Raw genomic sequence first — 19,189 nt, 5'->3', positions numbered from 1 at the left:
GACAGAACGGCAATTAAAAGCGGAAGAAGCAACGTCGTGGAAAGATCCGTAGTTGCAGGAAGGAAAGAAGAAAAGTAAAAGGGAACTGCGCGAGACGGGTAGAATGAGAAGGGCATTGCGAGAGGGAAAGGTGATCGCGACGATCCAAAAGGGACGAAGACCGGGTCCGACCACCTCCTCCGTTCCAGCGGAAAGGACGAAAAGAATAAGTGGAAGCGCAAACGTACGATAGTAAGAGAAGGATGGAAAGGAAGAGCGAGAGCGGAGGAGGAGAAAGGAAGAGGAAGAAAAAGGGAAGAGATGGCTCGTTGGCTCTCCCGCGTCTCCGCGAGACTTCCACGAAGAGGGACCTCCGCGGTCTCGCAGTCGCTTCACGATATCCTACGCTCGGCGCGGATCTGCCGAGGGAGCGAAGGCCTATGGCACGGGCATTACGGTCTAACTTCGTATTATTATACGCCTTATACGGCGCTGCGCCATATATCACGGCGTGAGTCGCTCAATCTCGCGGGAGTCGGGACTCTCAGTCCAGGACTCGTCGGCGTCGTTCGCTTGCAAGACACGCGTCCTTGGCTAAATTCAATTGAATACGCGCCCGGATCTCAAGACGTTTGAACTTTTCCTTCGAGTCCGATAATGCCTCTGAATTAGCCTGAATTAACCGTTTCGCTTCACTAACTCGAAATAACTTGGATATTATTAAATTCTTCGATGTAATTAAAATATAAAAATGCATAAAAAAAAGTATTACTAAAAGCTTGAATTCTGTTTCATATTATTGTAGTTATTACATGATAATAGAAATTCCTAAGTGTTCATAATATAATAATATAATCTTTAATATATTTTTCTAACATAATACATTTTTTAATTCAATTTCCCCATAAAATTGCTAAACGAAGCGATTAATTAGAGGCAAACACGACTCATTGTACCGTCAAATCATTAATTAACATTCGCAGCATCTTCATTGCTCGACGAGAAAAGTGTAGCGAATTAAACACGCAATAGTACCTCTTACCGTTTAAACGAAGTTAAACGATTACTAAAATTCACTTTTAAATGTTTCATATTCATTATAATATTCATTTTACAAATTAATATTCATTAATGTTCATTATTCAGACTGTTTCAGACCTACTAGCGTAACTCTTTAATTACAGCGAGATAAATTTATAGTATCGTTATATAGAATGTACACATACATATATACATAAAATTGCAATAAAATATAATTCACAACAATATCCGTAGAGATTACAGATTTATTATTATCATAATGGAAACTGGCATTATTTTATACTATGAATTTTCATATATATTAACAATGCAATTATAATATTTTGGCTGACAAACCAGTTTACAAACTAATTATTAATTTAATTTATAAACATTCATTATTTTCCTTTTATTTTTTGATACACTTAATTTACCGTTCGCGCGTGTTTTGTCATTGTGTTCTCTCTATTCGATGAGGACATAAGTCACGTATATACAAGATGAGGAATGCGCCGCGATCTTAACGTTCCATCGCGTAGCTGTACCGAGGCCATCTTTATCGAGGTCGAAACCAGTTTGGTCATCTTCCGAAAGAAAAGCAGCAACGTCGGACAAGACTTTTCCATAACCAGTCTTACTTGGCCCAGATACCCATGCCAATATGTGTCGTTCCCGGTCTAGCGCGAGTCTTTTAAGGAGATTTTATCTTCGCGATTTACAAATTAACTTATCACAAAAAAAGCAGACAGATGGATTTTCCACTTCGACGTTGTAGCGCACAAATACTTGAGCTGTCTCAATGCTAACGGTATACTCATACATCTATCTTTATATTCTGCTATTCTTTTCTGAGTTTAAGTTCTAAACATACTCTCACAGATGACCCAAAATATGCAAACGGTTTAAGATTCGTCTTCAAAGCTTGAACTATTTGAATTATTCAAATATCGAAAAATTCCGAGCGCTAAACTGCATCGTCTAACTTTACTGTGCTATTTTATCCGACTCCAAATAAACTTTTCGAATTTCTTGAAATTCGAAGAACACAAGAAGCTAAAGAAGATTCGAGCTTGAAGTTCGAATTGCTATTGCTTCGCTGGAGGATTTCGAGTTTTAATATAAATTGAAAGAAAACTCTAACGACATCGTTGTTCATATCAAATGGAAAATAATTTACTTTATAGATATCGAGAAAGTCATATCTGTTTTATGTATTATCGTTGTAGGTGCGCGAAATAAGCTTTATATTCTATATCTATATTACATTAGCCGCGATCGATTTTATCTACCTTCATCCTTGCAATTTGTCAATCTGTCACTGAGAGACAAATGCCCCGTTAATTCTCACGAATCAGAAGAAAGTAGCGCAAACAATTCATTAATATCACCCCCGTCCATTGTATATAAAATGTTACGGATGAAAAATTGCCGACTTCATTGCGATTCCGCGTCGCACCTCTGTCAGGATCTCAAAGAGTTGAAAACGGGCGAGATGTCGGCGTGACCTCGTTCGCGCAACCACCGGTTGCTTCGGAAGTTATTCGCGAGATGAAGGAGACAATTCTCCTGTCTTACAGTGCTCGAAGAAAAATTCTCAGTGTCCAAGCAGGATACAAAGCGGCTCGAGGATCGCTCCCCAAGCCGCTTTGTATCCTGATTACGCGATAATATTCGCCGGCTCGCTCGCGACCACTTTCGCGATCGGCACGACCGATAGCTACGTTTCGGTCGTTTCGCCCGCGATTTCCAGAACTAGAAGTTTTACGTACTAAACTTCCGGCGTCTTACGTGGCGCGCGTCGTTTCCGGTGCGAAGTGGGCGAGCGAAGGATCGTTAAACCGGAACGCGAGTCGCGTACGGAAGGAAATTGCGCGTCGGTGCGACGACAGGATGCAACCTGATGCACGACGTACTAAAATATCCACGCGGCGTGAACGCGGGCGAGGGGGAGACTTCGATCGGATACCGGTTTTACGGGAAACTATTAGCTGTGCAAATCGCACGACGACACGCGCGCCGTCATTAATTAAGCACACATGTTCAACCCCGTTATTTATTAGCGTAACCGCACTGTAATAGTTTACAGGAACGAGCTTACACGCCCTTTTATTAAAAGTAATTCAGTAATGATATCATAATTTTTGCTGATTCAAAGCGCATAAAGTAATCTTTTATATGTAAAAAAAAATTGATTCTTCAAATATTTTCTATATCGTAACGATATACATTATAAATACATTTCTACCTCGAATTTTGTCATGATGTTATAGATCTTCTAAAGTAAATTTCGAAATACTAAATTATTCAATCGGATTATTTCTCTGTAACCATTTTTATCTTTGAATTTAAATCACAAAAACTACGTAAAAGTCTTGACCGTTATCAAATTATTCAACAGCTAGATATCTGCATTATCAATTTAATGCGCACAGTGTACTTCTGAGAAGAACTTGCAAAAAAATGGATCCTTACCGGGACACGAACACATCTAACGCAAGCGAGATTAGATCGATCGACGTAATCCTGGCGTCTATCTTCGAAGATCAGCTCGCCCACGCTATTTTTACACCGTTTCGCGGATTAAATTTTAATCGTCTTACGAAGGCGACAGCGCACTTACTCTTCCGCAATCGATCGGTGTTAAAGCGAGCACCGTGGAGAAGTGTAGTTCGCTAATTAAATGAAATATAAACTTGTTGAAGCAACGAAATCATTATTTCAATTGCAGGGCGGAACTTTTGCAATTTGCCGAAACGTTACTTATCGTTAACTTTAAATTCGAAGTTAATTATCCAATTCTTCTTTCTCGCAATTTATTTTATTGTAATGAAACGATATTTTGCACACTTGTGTGTGAATGTAACATCTGCGTAAAATCGTTTAGAATAACTTCCACTAATGAAAGATTATGAAAGATTAGAAACGAATGAAGAAAACAATGCAAAATCTTGCACAAGAAACTGTTCCAGTATAGTCATTCTCAGCGCCAATTTCTTCTCTCCTTCGCCGTACCTTTCACCGCGAGAATGCCAATTCGGATTACGATACGCGGTCATATTTATGACATCACGGGGCCGAAGCGGGAAGAAACGAAAGTTGCAGGATTACTCTCACTCTCGCCAAACGGGAACTTGTTTCTTATGTGTAACAACATCAAGAGCGCGGCAATGCATCGCAAGCTTTTTTTTATTCACCGTACTGTTGCGGTCCAGATTTTTTTTATAAATGCATGTCTGGAGCAGTTCTTGCAGAAAATTATTCATCGCGAATATCATTATTTTATTGCGACACGGTGACTATATACTTTCGTATTTTCTACCGAGTTACAACCTTGCATCCATTGCAAATTTACTGTTATAACATAAGAAGGTTTTTACGATTGCACAATGTTCTTTCTTTACGATATCTGCCATGACTAGTTATATATTGTAGCCGGTTATTCATAAACCTACCAATGCCAACAATAAAATAATAAAATGTTTAAAATGCTCATTAAATTATTATTATCCACTGCTATATCTCTGACAATTCAACAGACTCAATTAAATTTTATGTACATTCTTAACACAAAAATATAGCCTTGAACTAAATTTACTAAAAATCTATTTTTAATGTTAAAAACCGTGTCTTTTGTATTCTAATTAAATAATAATAACTGAAATAAATATCCTCAAATCCTTACAGTTTGACCATACTTAAGCAAATCTTGTTTCCTTATTCGGATTATAGTTGATTAGAAGAAAAGAGAATCGCTAAGCGGAGTTAATTAACCGAGAAGTTGCCAGTGATATTGACTCTTTGTGTTTGTCGGGATTAAACGCAAAATGAAAGGGGAGACGTAAAGCGCTTTAGATAACTTTTACAAAAAAGAGTGCGCATTAGTGAGAGTGCCGCGTAAAAAATTAACGCAAAGTTAAGCCCCTTTGGTTACACTCAAAACAGGTCAGGTTGGGTTAAGTGCTCAGACGCGACCACCAAGCTTTTACAATAAAACCGTCGCACATTATTATACAGAACGCGTTTTTATGTGGAATATTCTTAGAGTGCATTCCAGTGTGCTTCGGAAAAATGTCAGAAGGATACATTTCCAATCTGTGCATCCTTGAATAGCAATTTTTGTTTGCTGAGATTTCCATTTTATATGCCAATATTTATCAGATTACTATTTTATATCAGTTGTGATATCAGTAAAGATTTAATTATATATTCTAAGTTATATTCTGCAGAGAAACTTCAGAACTTCTTTACTTAACTAGACTTTCAATAATTTTACGCAAATTCAGGATATTTTGCACATGTTATTACATAAAAATCATTACATGTTATTACATGAAAAAAAGGAAAGTATACATCTTTGCTTCTCGATGTATTAATATTCAACGATCGACGAAGATAGGCGGGTAAAGCGCGCTACGCTCGCGTTTCGCTAGATTTGCACGAAATATCTGAATGCATAACGCATTACATGATTGCACTGCGTTGTAATGATCCGGGTAGAGAAAATTTTATCGATCTATGCCGCGGGCGCGTAAAAGACTGTTGAAACGTCTGGAATTCCGAACTCACGTACGCGTTTGTTCACACGTATGTGCGTGGAGCCGAACAGGGAGAGAAATATTTTTCCGCGTGCATTCAACCATAATTTGCTGCCAATGCGCCTAGTATGTCCCCAGGCACGTAATATTCAAACGAACCGTGGAAAGTCCAGGAACTCGATCAAGTGTTAAATCGACGCAACAATACAGTTTCTAGACGGAGGAGTCCTTGAAAAATTAATCCATTGACGAATTAAATTGTCAACAGAGGTGGTCTAATGCTCGAATATTTTCAACCGATCGCTCGTGGAATTTTTTAAAATTTCTCCAACAAGATCACGTAATAAGAAATAAATTTTTTAAACGTAGCAAATATTGTAAAATCTATGTTTTACGCAAGTAAATGTTCGCATACGTGTTATTTACATTCCGGTTTTTCATCAAAGAAGTATTATCTTAATATCATATAAATTTCATATTCTAATTAATTCCTAATAAATTTTACTTCAATTTCCTGAAGTAAAATATCTATGTGATATTAAAATTTTATTATCTAAATTTTATTCCAAAGAATAAAATGTAATAAAAATTCTTAATGTATAAAAAGTCTCGGGTGAAATAGTCGTCAAGCAAAATCCAATACCAAATTTCCGCTAATAAAAATTTTCTAACTACATTAAGAACTGCGTAATTACACAAAGTCCTGATGTGATAAAACACACTTACACTTTGACTACGTAGAGTTAAACATTTCTTTATCTATACGATTATTTAAATATAATAATAAAGACGAACAAAATTACAAAAGCCCATAGGATATGGCTGTTAAGATACTGAAAGTAATTTCCGTTTTAGGATTAAGAGAGAACATGTATTGACATAAACAGCGGAAATCTATTATGGTGCGCGCATGGAAAGCCTGCTCTCGTAACTTGAATGGCAACGCGCACGAACCCCACGGTTGAAACGATGCAAAGTATGCCTGGACGGGAATCTACACGTCGACCCGTGAACTCGGAAATCGAGAACCACGAGCTCTGAGTTTCGCACACCAGCTCAAAATACTACCTTTCGCAGTTCTCGAATTGAACGATATTATTATGCAAAGAAACGATATTTTCTGTCTCGTAAATAATTGTAATAATTGTGTATGTGTGTGTTATCACAAAATTATGTACACATTTTAATAATGATGAAATTATCGCACTCACCAACTGCATGGTCAGGATATCGCGGTTTTCTCTGCCTGCTGTTCTGCTTTAAACCGCTCAGCATCCGTCCAAGAATCGATGAATACTGAAAACCTGCGTTTACGCGCATTTTTATGCGCATTTCCGAACAAAAGTCAACGCACCATACTTTCGAAAATTACGGATTCATGACGCGAATTTACCACGCAGCGATACATAAAACCGCAAACGCGAAATAAAATATACTTTATGTAACAACTATTGTTATTGAATCATAAATATAGCAACAATTAAAAATTGTCCAAATTAAAAAATCTATAATGAAATAGCAGTGAAAAGTGATACAACGTATCAATTTGTTTTTAACTACCATGCAAAAGAGATTTTTCTCGTAAAATGTATTGTATTTAAAAAACCCTCGAATTTTACAATAATCGACGAAAAAAAATAACTGTTTGATGAAATTCTTACTATAAAAGTAAGTCAATTATATCAGCAATTATATCATTGCTGTGTAAATAATTGTCAACAGCCATAGCATTTTTATTACAACAACAAATCACTCATCTAAAACCTTGACTTTGACAAACTAGAACTTTGACAATTTCCTCTTTGGATTTCTAAAGTTTTGTAATTTTATAATTTAATAGTAATAAATTCTTTTTTGTGCAACATTGAAAGTTAAAATTTAAATAAAAGTAATTTTTTATTTTATGTGATTGTCAAAACACGGTTCTCAGTGAGTGCAATATCAGTATTCTGTGTAATTACGCAGATAAAATAAATGAATGCACTCACCGGTCGTTGTACCCTAGCTAAGTACGCCTCCGGCTGTACCTGAAAATATTAATATACATACATTTTAGTTATGAATAATCATATATTTTATGTTTATTGATCACTGTGTATTATTTCATTATTTTCTTTTTCATAATACAATTCATAACTTAACTCATAGCATGACTATACATAATAAACTACATAAATATATATAAAAATTTTTTTAAACTGCAATAGATATTTTAAGAAATATTTTAAAGCTTAATATAATAATAATGGATCAAAGATAAATTATAATCATGTAGGCATGTGTATCATATACATATGAAAGTAGTGAATAATAATTATACTAACCAGCTAGGGTATTGAAGTCTGCTCCATCCGCTGTAGATTCCAGACTGCTCAGCATCAGCCCCATCGAAGAATCGTATACTCACATTTACTCACATTTGCTCACACTTAATCACACACTTAATCGGAAATTCGTATTTAATTACGCGCACTACTGCACCCACAGATTTCACTTCTTCAGATTCACGTCGCGAACTAGCCGTGATCCACGAAAGACTAACGCGAAATAAAACTTTGCGTTGTTCCGAAGACGTAATTGCGACTGATACCGTACACGCACTCACACACAAGCGGAATAAACGGCGACTATTTTGGCGGTCGCGAAAGGTCGTCAACAAACACGCAATACATATAGGTTTAACGCGACTTCTGACGAGCCACATATTTTCACACATTATAACGTATTAAAATATACCTTACATATTGCGTCAAAATCTTTACTGAGACTATCGGTCTTTCAATTCCATGCAAATCGCGAATATCTCTGATAAATGATACACTCTGGCAATCGTTTATCACGGCAATATGGACAAGCGCATAATATTGCGTATAATAATACGCATAATATATCTACCTTTTATCCGATTCAATTCCGATGAACTGGATTCTGATACCTCTTACGAAAAGCCGTTATATTCTAAGCCGATATGTTCATGCGGAATGATTTGGCGCGTTTGAGCTATTTGTAATTAGGGTATATCTAGACAAACTTGCATAAGCATATGTATAATGAATTGGATTGGTCCATTTCCTTATGAATATGCCTCTATGTGAATTTGTCTGAATATACCCTAATATCTGTACCTACTAACATTGTAACCTGTTTTTTATTCATGGCGCGACCGCCAAAACTTCGGCCCATATATGGTTAATTGCGAACACCAGCGGTAAATAATACATTCCGGTAATCGTCCGTCACTTTATTCGACATTCCCGATAAAAATTCACGCGAATTATGCAGTTCTGACGAGAAATATACGCGAGAAAATTGATCGTAGAAAATTCGTACTTACGTTGAGAAGCAACTCGGCAATAGTACCAACTCACGACGATACGAGCGCTGCCGGAACCGACCGGGCACGGCCGAATCCAACAGAAGGACGCGCGAGCGGCGTCGGGTGTGTATGGAGTGCGCGCCGGTAGAAGAGTGATCGTTCTACGAAAAGTCCAAATTTTCGCGTACGTGTGTTGTTGCGGAATCATATATCGAGTGTGCTTGTATTGCGTGGACTAGCGTGCGTATTTAATCGACGAGGTACGATACGAGTCGCATCGTCAAACGCTTAGAATCGCGGATTATTGGAAACCCGGCACGTGCCGGCTGTCTGGAACGGAACCGGCGAGAACCTAACCTTCAAAGGGAATTGCAAAGAAAGACTGACGCCTTGACTCGCTCGAGGTGAGGATTCAAAATTTCGACGACAATAAAGTCTTCGGATAGACCCTCTTATCTAAAAATATTCTCGGATTTCGTTGAAAACGCGATGACGCATTAACAGGCGAGAATACGGTTTTTGTACGTAACGTTTTTTTACGACACGTTCAATGTCGTACTGTGTATATCATTTTAGCGTACCGGACTTAGAAGAGCATCTTTTTGTACATATAATTTACCACCGAGTCATTCAGTGTACATTCATGTGTGAAAATACGCAGTGAAAAATATTTAGATTTATTTTCATATGGTTTCTTTCATATTTAGATTCGTAAGATTCACACAAATCTCGAGATCATTGTAGTTTTATTCACATATATTTTTCCAATCTGTGAATTGTCAGCTTCTTATTCCGAAAAATTTGATTTCTCAGACGTGAGCATATCAGTGCATATAAATTACTATTTCAAAGGACGCTGATATTTAATACCAACTGTATAAATATTTATTATCAATCCAAGCGTGTTGATACACAATACCAAAGACTCAGAGCGCATTATGCTTGATATTTAATAAGGACTTGATATTTCATAATCTTATTTTTCGTTTTCAGGTACGTAGTCTCAAAGTTCTTATCCCGTTAAATCCCGCAGACTCGGCAGCAACGCTGAGGATCACAAACAACATCTGTGCTGGTGAGTAAAATGTATACAAAGGCGAGCGATACCATTAACCGCGAATTCCAAGGATATCATAGTACATCCGGACGTCTACGTTTTTCTCTTTTGCCTGTGTCTCGAGGACGACGATGAACACCCTGCTTGGTCGAGGAAACCGGACAAAAAAATCTTAATTTCTTCAGCATGTGCGCTGGAGGTGACGGATCGCGGGCGATAAACGTGCCTCTCTCGTCAACAGCGTCGTCATCGTCGTCTTCGCTCTCGCATGTGTTTGTATATATACGCACGCGTCCGCACATATGTTGTGTTTATGTGTACGTACGCAGACGGCGCGTACGAAAAAACCGCCTCGGTTACGCTCGGACTCCGTCTCCGGCGCGCGCTTTTACGGCCTTAGCAGGAGGTTCGGCGTAAAATCGGTCGAGAGAGTCGGCTGCTGTTGCTGTTCGCGGCACATACCCTGAAGAAATTGCTGTGGTCGAGACGTCCCAGAAAAGAAGTCCTGGAAATTATCATTTTATTACGGTTTTTCATCGAGGACGGGTTTATAACGAAAGTAGATACTGGAAAAAAGTTTCCTGTCGGCTAATGATATAAGCTTGTTATACCGGGTGTGCAGAGCAATTTGTGGTATGATCTGTAAGGTGATTTCTCGTGAAACAAAGTAAAAATATAGAATAAATATGTGTTTTTTGTTAATTTCGAGAAGACTTGTATACATAGCACGCGCTCATTTTATATGCCAATGTTATCTATTGACACGCTATTTTTTTTATAATAAGTAAATCAAACATTGCTGTTAAAATCCTAATTCTAGAAATATTTCAATGTATTTGCAATAGCTTTATTTTGCTGCTGTAAGAGGAGAGGTCATTGAATTTATGAATAACGTTAATTATATTGTCTAAACACATTTTAAAATTAAACGTAAAAAGTAATTTGATTATTACTAAGTGCATAAAAAATCGATACATTTAATTGAATTAACATACACTATTTTTATCTTAAAAATTGTTTTCGTCGAATACTATACAAGGAAATTTTATTGCAAAATATTTATTATATATTTTTCTCTTGTTTTATTCACGAAAAATCACCTCATAAGATTTACTGGATGTTCATTTATTATTTTTTTTTAATTTTTATACATAACAGAGTTGCTTAGGTGGGTTTTTTCTACTTTATTGAATTAAAGATAATTTATCAGCAAGCAATTTTTTTTCAAAAGTTGAAGGAACGCAAACAGCCAAATGTTATCATTTAAATAATTAGATTCTGAATAAGTTGACGAGTGGCCGGATGGCAAATGATTGCGGATCTACGCCCATCGGATTTTCGTCGGTTGTATTACGTAAAAGAGGTCGTTTCGCGGTGCGATTCGATGTAACGGGTTGCGCGAGAAATCGGCCCTGAGGCGCAAGACGCAACAAAGCGTACACGTAACCTTGGTACGTTTCCGTAGCAAGAAAAATCGTCAAAGCGCGCGGCCGCTTTCGCTCTCGCCGCCGATGCTCCTCTCGTAATTTTACTTTTACTTCTTTTTCTTGCAAGACTCTCTTCCTGAGACACGCACGTCGACCTTGGCAGAAGATTAGTCAAATCAAGGGGACGACGTTGTCGTTCGCTTGTTTGTGCGACGAATAAGCATTTAAGCGATTGTAACGATAATGAATGGTTAGTATAACATAATGAAACTGTTCTCACGCAATATTCCCACCTTTATTCATAAATATTAATTTTCTTCTATATCTACACAATTATCATTTGTTTGTGTAATCTAATTATTTAAATTGCGAGAGAAGATTCTGATCGCATCATTAAGTGATCTGTGCAAAATATTTATTCTGCAGTTCTTATTGACACTCGAAAAGTCATCTTCAATCGGCGTAAGAATTTAATGAATCAATTTTAGGATCGCGTAAAATATTTATCTAGCAATGCGTCGATTATACGCCCCAAAAATTTTTATCGGGTTATTATAAACTGTGAATGCAATTAGTTAGTCGTTGGCAATTTCAAAAGAATTACGAATTTATTGCGGTCTTCTTCAGCGACAATTTAATTTGAAACCTTTATTTATGTCTTAGCATTATAACTTTCGAGATTAAATCTATAATTGAGTCTGAAATAAAATTTTTGTTAATCGGTTTGCCGCTAAATTTATTAAAATTAATTTCCGTTAATCAACTTCTTTATTAAAACTCATGTAATTAATATTTTATTAAAATTTAAAAAATCACAAATTATATTCTTCAGTAAATTCTCACAAAAAAGAAAGTGAATGAAGATTATAAGAATAAAGCTTTTAATTAAAATTGCTTTTGTGAGAAGCATTATACGTTAAATATATTTTATTTAAGCATCTTCAAGTTGTGTCGAAAAATTCTCAGTATGTCACATAATACAATAGTCAGTATTATTTAATAATAAAATGCTACTCATTATGCATTTAATTACGAAGAAATTGGATGAAGTTGTTTAAGTTGTGCAGAAATACTCTTTATAAATGTTAAATCGAAATGTAAATCGACTCGAAGAAATGATTACCGATAACCCGTTCTCGTGGATCGCTCCGTCGTCTTATACTTTCCGTGTCATCGCAAATTGGAAAGCTTTCGGTCGAGTTGCCGGGACGATTAAAGTTTGCTGTTCGCATTAAATTTGAGGAAAGGTCGGTCGGACGACGACTAAGGCGCGGCATAAAGCGCGTATCGAGAATGTTTTTTATCGGAGTTCGAATCAAAAGCTCAGTAAAGCTTATTGCGCGCGGAATGGATTGGACTTTGCGAAAACCGAATATAAATTAATAACTCTTCAAAACGGAATTTTATTCCTTCACCTATATTGCACGCTTGATCTATTCGGCGAAACTTACTGTTTCAACTCCCTGCTGTATTTCACGTTAAAGATAAATTATTCAACATGTCTACAGGAGATCCTCCTTTCATAAATATCTGATTATGATACACTCGATATTAATTAATCTGAAAGTATGATTAAATCTATTTGATAGATTTTTACTTCTTTATATATTCAAGAATACAGTTTTTAACGTTTAAATATTTAGGGTATTAAAAAGAAATGCAAGTTCTGCTGAGATTCTTTGATTTCAAGCAATTCATCACTTTCTTCATGTTCGACATCGACGTAATTAATTTAATCGACCGTTATTCGGCGATATTGCCGTAAGATCTGCACAATTTTCCAGCCATTCAACCGTGTAATTTTGTGCCCATTCGTCAGCGTCCTACTTCTTCGATACGTTCATTCTGTTCCATTCATTCGAAACTTATGCGTGAATAAATCCCCGTAGTTCTTTCCTGGGAGAAGACTTTCGAGGGAACGAAGCACAGGTCAGATTAATCGTTCTCATTTTCTTGCCCGAGCACTTTCTCGGAATTCTCGTGTCTCATGTTAATTGCACGATTGGATCAAACGATGCGAACTCGGCGCGACCGCATCGGTACTCAACGGCACTCTCTCTCCGAATCCTTTGATCGTCGACCTGGCTATGACGAGCGCTGACGTAAAACGAAAATGCCGTACCTCGATATCGGCGTCGCTGTCGATGGCGCGCGCGTTAATTATAGATGAGTAAAATTGTAACGGTAACCCGCTGGAAAATTTGTTGTACTTTGTTGGAGGATCAGCGCGTATTACTTGGTTGAATAATCCGGAAATTTGAACTTGCAATTTTACCCTCATTAATCAATGACAAGTCGCGAAAAATTAATACGAGGGATTTAGCAGGCAGAAAATGTTTTGATTCGATTCTGATGAGTCGGCTATCGTGTCAGGCCATTACACGCACACTGGGCCACTCATTCACTATTGATAAGGATGATAATTCCGAAAGCAACCTTCTGTTTCTTTCGCATTCATGAGGTATCCATATATATGGTGGCAACAAGCGCACGTACAAGTTTTTTATGGCCTTTACCGCTGGGCCGTCTACTTTCCATTATCCGTAATACCGCAGGAGGTAATGGACCGACAGTAAATTCCGACTCCTTTTTTCGTACTTTAACGGACCTGGGAAAATGACCCGAAGGGGCGTCACACGGAAATAACGATCGAAAGTGGGAAACTTCCCGATAATTGTCGCCAATCGGTAATAGCTGTTTCGCGCATCTCTAAGCGCGCGCGAGCCATTAAAACTTTCTTTTCCATCGCGCAATTTTACACATTGTGAGAATAATGTCAAAGTTCAATCGTTAATAATTGATGTGTACAATAAAAATACAATGATGTAATACAATAAATTGATTTTCAATTACGGCAATTTATCGTATGATGCCAGTGTTCTTGTGTTTTAACGTATTGCAATGTTAACCATTGAGCAATGTTTATTAAATAATTAAGCTCTTTCGTAGCGATCGTGAATTCTGGTAAAACTTCTTTTCAGTAACTGTAATGAAAAGAATTAAAATAATATTTACCTCAATTACAGAATTGCTAACAACAATTTACAAATATTAAGAATATTGTAGGAATTTTCTTGCTGATCGTTATAGATTCTTGATCGCAGAGCAACACGGATTCTTTCGGTTTACCTCGCGCTCATTATATTAAAATAAACCGACACGCTTCTTTACAAATCGAACCACAAGTACACCCGGTATAAGGAACGCAGACGGCTCCTGGCTTCTGGACTAGCCGGCCAGCTGCTCCTCAAACGAAAAAGTACAAGTCAGCTGTTTTCCGGCGTGGCGCGCGCCACGCCGGTTTCAGGCGTCCCGGTCGATCAACGTACGAAAGGATGAGTCGGGTTCGCCTTTCATTTTACAAGGCCGATTCCAAAAGTGAAGTCGATTTTGAAACAAACGCGTGACGACGCGACTTACATCGATCAGAATTTCATATCGCCACCCGCGCGTTTCAAAATTAAGAACTCCAGACAAACATGTGGCTCTTTAATGTCATGCGCGTTAACTTCTGGTGAGGTAATAACTGGTTATAACTCGGTCATTAAATGTAGAAAAGTTTTCAAAGAGAAAGGTTTGATGGGACTCGCGCGTGGACATGCAGTAAATATACCTAGGAGGCAGCTGCTTTCCCGAAAAGTCAGCTGTTTCCTGACATACGTGTCGGTTCGTAGCACACGTCGATTACAGTACGATAGAGAAAATGTCGGGTGGGCCAGGAAAAAGTCTGTTATAAATTGTAGAAATGTCTCTCTAGATCACAATCATTTCGTGCATAATAACCAAGTGTGACAAATATTTCCCGTATTAATCTCTAATAAATGTGTTCACCAGAAGGAAATAAAATTATAAAATGGAAAGTCGACTATCCATCAAAGTTAACATCTCTCGTGCAAGAATAAAAAAAAAGTGTATTCCTCTCATAAATCATGTGACACATCGCGCAATCGCAAAAGAAAACAATCAGTTCGATGGTAAGGGTAACAATACAAGTGTCTTGGTTGATAGAAAATTTGCAAATCTTTTTTTAATAATTTTTTGAATAATATTTCTCGTAATTTCTCTCACCTCGCTAGACATAGAACGTCTATACGACAGATATATCCGGCGGAACATATCTAGATAAGTCGATGTGGCAACAATTAAATTGAGAATCGCTGTCCTTTGTATCCGCTTGTCCGCAACGAAACGAAATGTAACCGACCAGAGAAAATATACAGGGTATGTTCGTTGCGTGTAACGTCTCTCGGATCCGGAGCAGGTGCCCGACCGGGACTCAGGGCCGCAAGCTATTCTTCCGATGGTAGCAAAAACACGTTACGCGTGTTATAATTTAACGCCCGGGCAATCGGGTGGTTTATGTAGTTTTTATAACGTATATCTTGCAAGATGTCTTGTTAAAACTAATTTTTCAATCAAAGACAATACTTTGAAGAACAATGTCTTGAAGATGAGAATGACGCTACAAAAGATTAGAATGTTGGTTTCGACTATCTCTGACCTTATGGTCATTCCAACGGAATTCTACCTGGTCTAAAAATCAAAACTCTTTGATATTTATACTAAAGTATAATTTTAACCGTCAACCTATTCACTCGGACGAGCTACAAGTAGGATCATCCGGTCTAGACAAGACATTAGGTTAAGAACTTGTTTTGTCCAATATGAGAAAAAGAGAGATAGGCTCTGAAACGTTGTACATTTTTACATGATTTTTATTTTGTTATTTATTTTGATAATACTTTTATTATCTTAGCACGTAGCTCATGCGGTTACGTGGCATAAATTTAAAATTTATTAAAGAAGTATGGAATTTATGTATCAATAACAAATTATGAGGTATTACCAAATATGTAAATGGTGAAATCTTGCAATATTTCGGCGTTAACAGATAAGTAACTTCGTGAAATTTGAAGAAATTTCTTTTGCTCGGAGAGAGAAAGCGCGCGTAATAATATTTCAGAACTCCACTGAATTTACTGACGTTTTAATACGGAAGCTTCCAGCTGGCAAATATCGATATTTGTCGGTGCAGCGATTGCAATGTTCATAAAATTTACGGCAACTTTCAAACTTATCCGTCAATTTACGAGGCACGAATTCGAACTCGCAAAAAATGGAAATTTGGAAATATAATGCCTGTTTCCTTTGCGCGAGTCATCTTTGCACATTTAGTCGCTTAAAGTGACACAGCAAATTTATCAAGATTTTTCTGAAGAGAAAATGCTACACAATAAGAAACGTTATACACTGAAGAAAGATATGCTCGAACAATTTATTGTACTTTCTCGAACATCAGCAGCCTCCAAAAAGGCATTTCTTTTCGAAATCCCGGCAGGCTTTTTGTCTCTTTAGACATTCGACCTTTGTATTCTGAATAAACTCCATGAATCTTTTGTCTTTTTTGTTTACAATAGATAAGCAGGTAAAAAAAACCGAGAAGTCGGCATCTTGATAATTAGTTCTACTTTATTCTTAATTCTATTGCATTGTGTTCTTCTTTGAAGACTGCAGACTTTGAAGAATTCTTTGAAGGCTGCAACGTATAAAACAAATATAATATTACATTTCTTCAAAATCCATTTAATCTTCGTCTCTATTTACGTTTTATGTTATTGCTTTAGCAACATTAAGAATGATAACACATATTAGAAATGCAACATATAATTGTAAAATATGGAATGTATCGGTACGCGTGTTTCAAAACGATTTTGAACATAAACCTCTTTGGAAATCGCAACGACGTGTATGCATACTCATTTCGACCACGTGCAACTTAAGAAGGAACGTTAGTGTCACGATAGGGCTCTTGAGAACGTTGAATAATAACTACTGTCGCATCTTCGTGAGACGCTTAATGCGGTCTACCGTGCATGTCAATGAAAAAAAACTCGTAATTACGCGCGTGCAATGCTCGCAGCTAAATGAAAAGGTCTGCGTCTGCATTCGTAAATGCGTTTAGCTCGTTTTCTTAGAATGTTTTCATCTGACTGAGATTCCTGACATTAGCCGATGGAATGATTGGAAAGTCGAGCGCGTGACGAAAGTTAATGACAGCTCATCTACCTGTCACGCGAATTTGGAATTTTTAAAGCAAGCTTTAGAAAGTAAGATGTTTCTTAAAACGTTCGAAATTATCGATAAGCTAATATCCCACTTTTTTACTATTACTAAGATATTAAATCACCAAATTCTCCCAAATCTCACATCGTACATCGTTTAACAACGAAGTTTCAACATTTTATAATTTATGTATAATTTGCTAAATGGAATAATAACGATAAAATTATGAAAAAAAACTATTCATTGAAATCTTTTCGTTAATGGACAGCCATTCTGTGTAAATGGAAAAAGTAAGAAGCGTTTTATCAGAATAATATAATATATAACAGAGATCTTTTTTGTTTCTTACACCAAATACTGCTCGAGTTTTTTAATTTTACGCCTCTCAAATAAGAAGGTATTAACTTCCATTCATCTTCGCTCTTTCCGAGAAATTTTGCCGAGTATTTTCGCCACCGCCGGTTCGCTTGCGATTCGAAACTACGCGGATTTTCATCTCTGTGTAATTGATTTCCTCATTTCGAACGACGCTTCGCGCAACTGTCACGTGATAATTCACCCCAAAAGAATCCGTGGAAAAGAAACCCGGCTGTTTGTCTCCGCCGGTTTACTCGGGGTTGTTTTCTCATAAGCATCAGCCTTGTGAAATATTTTCCCTTCCGTACGATAATCTACCTACCTACCTTGAATATTTTCTTACTTCACGAAATAATAGCCTGAGCAGCTAAAATGGCTTGGGTAGCTAAAACTAAGAACACAAAAAAACTCCTCCAAAAATCCTTGTTTTTTTTTTAAATAAAAATTTGCTACGTGACATAATGGATTTTGTGTATGATATATTGAGGCAATTTTGCGCGAGTGAATAAGTATGTTTGCGTAAGACAAATTTCATTAATAGTTTCACCATACTTCGGTGAATATCTTTGATTTTTAACAAGAGCTTCCTACATGGTAATCTTTATATAACAAACTGTTACAAAGTAGTATTTCTCTCATTACGCTCGACGCGTATACAAGTTAATTCTGCAATATTTCACTTCTTGATTTCGTAATCTTATTTACACTTCATTATCTCTTAATTATATATGCTTTTTAATCATATCGTGTTTCGCCGATATAACACGAATAACTATATTTTATGATTAGCAATAAGAAAAGTGACGTAAAGAACATAGCCCCGAGTTATATGTTAAGGTTGAATTACATGTGTATACAGATGGACATACACGTATAGTACAAGAGTATAAACGCCGCTACGGTTACTATGCCCAATGAAAGGAAAGCAAAAGCGCGATCTCCGCACAAACGGAAAAACTGCGGCGTATAGGAAATTTTCCCACGGATGTAAAACATTCCCTCTCTCGCAATTCCCGGCATACTTTTCCTCATTATCTCTCATCCTCACCTAGCATTTATATCTTTAAAATTCTTGTATTGTTTTTTTTTTTTTTTTTTTTTTTTTTTTTTTCAACATGAGCACGTTACACATTAATAATTTACGATCCAAAATATGATATAAAAATATTTCAGTACTGTTGATCCTCTATTGTATCCACTAAAGTAAAATTCAGTGAACACAATACTAGAAATTAATAATTAAAAAGATATAAAATATAGAAATAATTAAATTGTAATAATATAAAAGTAATAGAAGATTGAAAAAAATTAATTATCACACGTACAAGTTATCACTTGGATGCATAATCATTTTAGTTTCCGAACACTAATTAATATAAAATTTTGTGATAAATTATATTCTGATGCTCAGTGTCTTCTTTCATAAAATTACAAC

The 19,189-nt window shown here is 36.7% G+C and overlaps 1 protein-coding gene across 5 annotated transcripts in view; it reads left to right on the top strand.

Moving 5' to 3' along the window:
- The window catches only part of brat (brain tumor), a 108,436-nt gene that overhangs the window by 17,082 nt on the left and 72,165 nt on the right, over positions 1-19,189 (top strand). For 2 of the 5 annotated variants that reach the window (XM_012364554.2, XM_067350130.1), the window contains exons 1-2: positions 8,982-9,254; positions 9,844-9,925. The exons of 1 other annotated variant lie outside the window; for it this stretch is intronic. The gene's annotated coding sequence lies outside the window, so the exon portion shown is untranslated. Of the gene's footprint in view, positions 1-8,981; positions 9,255-9,843; positions 9,926-19,189 lie in introns of those variants that run through there. 2 more of the 5 variants (XM_012364556.2, XM_012364557.2) reach the window with 1 other exon arrangement.

Source organism: Linepithema humile, chromosome 2 (assembly GCF_040581485.1).
Source record: "Linepithema humile isolate Giens D197 chromosome 2, Lhum_UNIL_v1.0, whole genome shotgun sequence".
Lineage (NCBI taxonomy): Eukaryota > Metazoa > Arthropoda > Insecta > Hymenoptera > Formicidae > Linepithema > Linepithema humile.
Note: the sequence above shows the minus strand (reverse complement) of the source record. Positions and strands in the feature narration are given on the sequence as shown.